Source organism: Halyomorpha halys, unplaced genomic scaffold, assembly GCF_000696795.3.
Source record: "Halyomorpha halys isolate HHAL.00 unplaced genomic scaffold, Hhal_1.1 Scaffold498.1, whole genome shotgun sequence".
NCBI classification, from domain to species: Eukaryota; Metazoa; Arthropoda; class Insecta; order Hemiptera; family Pentatomidae; genus Halyomorpha; species Halyomorpha halys.
In genome coordinates, this window is record NW_027113382.1 from 213,279 (window position 1) to 217,901 (window position 4,623).

Below are 4,623 nucleotides of genomic sequence, written 5' to 3' on the forward strand. Positions count from 1 at the left end.
AAATTTTTCTCTCTCATATTACATATATAAAAAGAGAACTAGGTTAGATTACGATAGTTATCTTTAAAAAATATCAATTAATATAAATACAAAGAGATATTAAAATAAGACAAAAAATAAAACAATTTTAATTTGAATTAACCTCCATGTCACAACTGGCCATTGGGCATGCCCAAACTCTACTTGGCCCAGGCTCAGCTTCCAGATCTTGAATTCCTCATCAACCTTCTGGTCAATGTCTTATTATACTTTTACAAAATAAGTTTATTAGCACACACAATGAAAAATACTTACTGGATATTATTGTAAATGAGAACCATGAAAGAAAAAGAAATACAGAAGCATTCCAAAACAATGTTATCATTGGTAAGTCATCATATATTGTAATATAGGCTAGAGGAGTTAATAATGTTATTTAGATAGTTAATATACGTTTCCAGATTAAATGAATATGTATATAAATACATAGATAATCATAAGTAAAAAAAAGTGGGATAAATATTGATTTCCAGTGATTAAAAATGATTGTTTATAAATATAGTGATAATATAAGTTATAAAGCAACATAATTTAGAAATCTATATAACAATATAAATACAATCATAACCTAAGTGATTAAATCGGATTTTCTTTTACGGTTGAACTATTTTTCATATCCAAAATTAAATTAATAATGTTAATTCTATATCCAAAATGTACCTATAATTAAATAAAATTTATTCTAGTTTTGTTTTTTTTTAACAGTTTTAAAGATGTCAAAAGTAAAAAAAAAAATATATTTTGCTATATATCAACAAAAATATAATTATAACTTATAAGATAAATGTTAAAAAATATTGTTTTAATAAGTATATATTATCTTCTTTTATATCTTTTCCTTCTTTTTTAATAGCTTGATTTGATACAGAAGCTGGGAGAGAATCAATAGGAAGGGTGGGGACAGTCAGAACCAAAAATTAAACATGGAGTAGAAATCAATACTTACTTAAAAGCTATATTCAAATGTTTCCATTAAAACTATAACAATTAGAAATTTGATTTTAAAATAAGGATATCATATAAATATAGATAATGAAGTTTCACCAACAAACAATAATTCAAGATGGGATCATAAACTAATTACTTTTTTTTTTTTGCAATTATTAAAAATTTGCAGTGATAAAAATAAGATAATGTAAAATAAAATAGAAATTATAAATAAATAAAGGGTAAGCATTAAAAATTTTATGAAAAATTTACAAGAGTAACAATAATATAAATTACAAATAATTATTTAATCAAAGTAAAACAATAAGTACAAAAACTTTAATAATTTGCAAATAATATAAACATTTAAATATCTAAAATTAAAAAAATTATTGCAAGATTTCAAACCAAAGCCTTTAGTCTCATATAACAATAGCTATATCTATATAATAAAAAGCTTGTGTGCGTATGTAGGTAAAGGAACGCAAGTGCCTGTAATCGTTGTCATAACAGTTTCATTTCCATAAAATTATAGATAAATCTATATTTATAATTGAGGTTAATAAAAAAGTAATAAGTAATAATTCAATGTAGAAAAATTTTGATTAAAAATGTTAAGATATATTATAATTGATGAGACCATTAATAGATGGTTAATTAAAACATTTAATACATACTTAACTAACTTTGTTTAAATCAAATTAAACTCACTAAATATTCTCCACATTTATGGAAACACACAAAAAACTAAATTACTCTGATTAAAAACCAAAAATTTTGTCTATGACTAAAGAGCTATAAGACTGGAATTCAATTTTCCTTAAAAGCTTTAGGAGAGCATTAAACCCAAGTTCAAAATAATAACACTGAATGTACTCTATAACAAACTTATTCTAGAGAAACTTCTTCATAGTTACCCGAAACCACTGGTTAACACTATTTTAAGAAAATTCGTCACTTGTGTTTCCATGTTCCATTTATTAGGTTACATTTGACTGTTCATATGTTAAACAATGCATTGCTTTACCTCATATTTGTCAATTTTATAGTGTAAATTAAATAAGGAGAAATAATCAAATGAAAAATAATGGCTATATGAGAAATTTAGTTCAAATATTAAATTTATGCAACAAATATCAATATTTAGCCCAAAAACTGTAAAACATGCAATTTCGTGCAATACACAATGAGTATTATGTATTGCACAAAACTGTTTATTATGTATTGCACAAGTAGTTACTTTTTCCATGAATTTCTGCAGAAGTTTGGTGAAATTTGAAGCTAGGAAATAAAAGATGCAATAGTACGAAAATGGGGCCCCTAGTTATAATCGATATATTAATTAAAAATATTACATGTCTTTAGTGTAGAGTTAAGAGATCGTATTTTAATGTCACAAAAAAAAATGAGAAATATGTAGTAAAAAAACCTAAAATGTGCAGTAAAAACCCAAAATACCCAAATACAGCAATGACCAACATTATTGTTTAATTCATAATAATAATAGAGGAAAAGCTTACCTGACCTTGTTAAAAGCAAATGAAACTCCCTGAATACTCTCTATATTTATATAAACATACATAAAAAACCAAAAAGTTTGTTCATAATTGAAGAGCTATGAGGAAGCTAATTGTATTAAATGATTTTATATTCCTATTATGAAGGTTGAAATTCCTTTTTCAACTACCTCAATTTTAAATTTTAGAAAAAATTTGTAAGACACTATGTAGTAAGGACTATTTCAAACTTTTTCCAAGCAAAATTTCCTTATTAATTTCCCCAAAATTTTATATAGGATGTTCTTCTGCATAACTTTCCAATAGTTTATGTAATGTACATAGGAACATACCATTAACTAAAAAACCAAGAAAAAAATGTATAGGTCAATATATATATGTGTGTATGTTAATTAGACTAATTGATTTTTATTTAAAATAATATACATAGGTAATATAAATAATAATATAAAAAAAAATTTAAATCTCCACTTGTCAGAGTGAAGAATGAAGGTGAACTATTGAATAGCAATACAAGTAAAAAACAATAATACTTAACATTCTTTGTAACAAACTTATTCTAAAGATACTTTATTATATTGTAGGAAGATAGTCTGAGCGGCAGTCAACAAAGATATCAAAATAGTAGAAGAAAACTATTTTGATACCTTTATTGATCACCACCTGGACTATCTTCCTACAATCTACTTCATACGGTCAACTATCTTCCTACAATCTACTTCATACGGTCAACTATCTTCCTACAATCTACTTCATACGGTCAACTATCTTCTTCCAATACTTTATTATAGTTACCTGAAGCCATAATTTATTTATACTATTCCGAAAACATTTGTCCCTTTAGTTAACTTGGGTGCTTTATCTCAATTTTAAACTATGAATTAAATAAGGAAAAATAGTAAAATGAATAAATATTGCCATACATACACCTATATGAGTACTATATGAGAAATTTAGTTTAAGCATTATATGTTATGCAACAAAAATAAAAATTTAACCCAAAGAGAACAAAACATTCAATTTGGTGCAGGAAAAACTCAAAACATGCCAAAGTTTGGAAAAACCATAAAATTTATAATTTTATGTAAAATGAAATTAGTGTTATTTGAATGTCTTTGATGATTTGTCATGATTTGAATTTTGATGTAATTTAGAGCTATGGAACAAAAGATGCAATGCCTCGAAAATCCGGCCTCTAGTCATAATCAATATATTAATTAAAATATTACACGCCTTAAATCCTATTTATATTTCTGTTTATACTAGTAGGGCAGTAAAATTACATATAATAAAAAGCCTTTAGTCTGATATAACTATCTATAAGGCGGTGTTTGAAACAAAATCAGATAAAGCTGGAAATTGTTTTTATTTATCTATTCTACATCTAATAAGAATAAACAAAGTTTGGACCAATTTCTGTGAAATGGAGTTCTAAAAAAACATTGATATTTGTCAGCATACACATTTATTTTTCCCAAAGGACATTTGTTCAGTTAAAATTTCCTTTATTATATAGATTTTAGTTTGAATGATGTTTTAAATACAAATGTTTATCAAACAGATTTAATAAAGAGTCACAAGAAAAGTGACACAATTCTAAAATGAATTATTTAAGAAAAATCAACTTAAAAATACAACAAAACTTGTATTGAAATATTGAAAAGCTTCTTTTCAATTTCAGGCAAGTGCTTATGGTAGTAATTAATTACCTGAAATTCAAAAGAAGGTCTAAAATATTTTAATATAAGTTTCACATCATCTTTAAGAATTCTTAGATTTTTATCAATTATCTAATTTGATAATAATGACCGCACCAGAATCTTCTTCCTTTTATATATTACACACGATCAATCAACGATCATCCAAAACCCCTCTTCTTTTAGTTGTTACTTTTCTTGCAGTTGACGGATATATAAATATTGTAGTTTGATAACCTACGATTTTTAAGCATAAATTTTAAATTTTGACTGATTTCATAGTTTTTTAAAAACAGTATCAGGGTAAAATCTTTTATCTTAAGTGACTAACTTGTTGGATTGAGATAAAAAAATAAAAAAATGAAGAAGATTCCTTTTGAAATTATGAAGAAGATGGTTGGGAGGCGGTCTAAAGAAAACAAAAAAATAGTTAAAACTAGTTA

At 25.0% G+C, this 4,623-nt stretch overlaps 2 protein-coding genes across 4 annotated transcripts in view; one reads left to right on the forward strand and one right to left on the reverse strand.

Annotated features, from left to right (window-relative positions):
• The window catches only part of LOC106683597 (pleckstrin homology domain-containing family G member 5), an 84,831-nt gene that overhangs the window by 75,731 nt on the left and 4,477 nt on the right, over positions 1–4,623 (forward strand). Inside the window, exon 1 of one of the 3 annotated variants that reach the window (XM_014425161.2) lies at positions 194–366. The exons of the other annotated variants lie outside the window; for them this stretch is intronic. The gene's annotated coding sequence lies outside the window, so the exon portion shown is untranslated. Of the gene's footprint in view, positions 1–193; positions 367–4,623 lie in introns of those variants that run through there. 3 annotated transcript variants of the gene reach the window in all.
• Positions 1–4,623, reverse strand: part of timeout (circadian regulator timeout) — a gene marked incomplete in the record, with an annotated part of 53,585 nt that overhangs the window by 20,177 nt on the left and 28,785 nt on the right.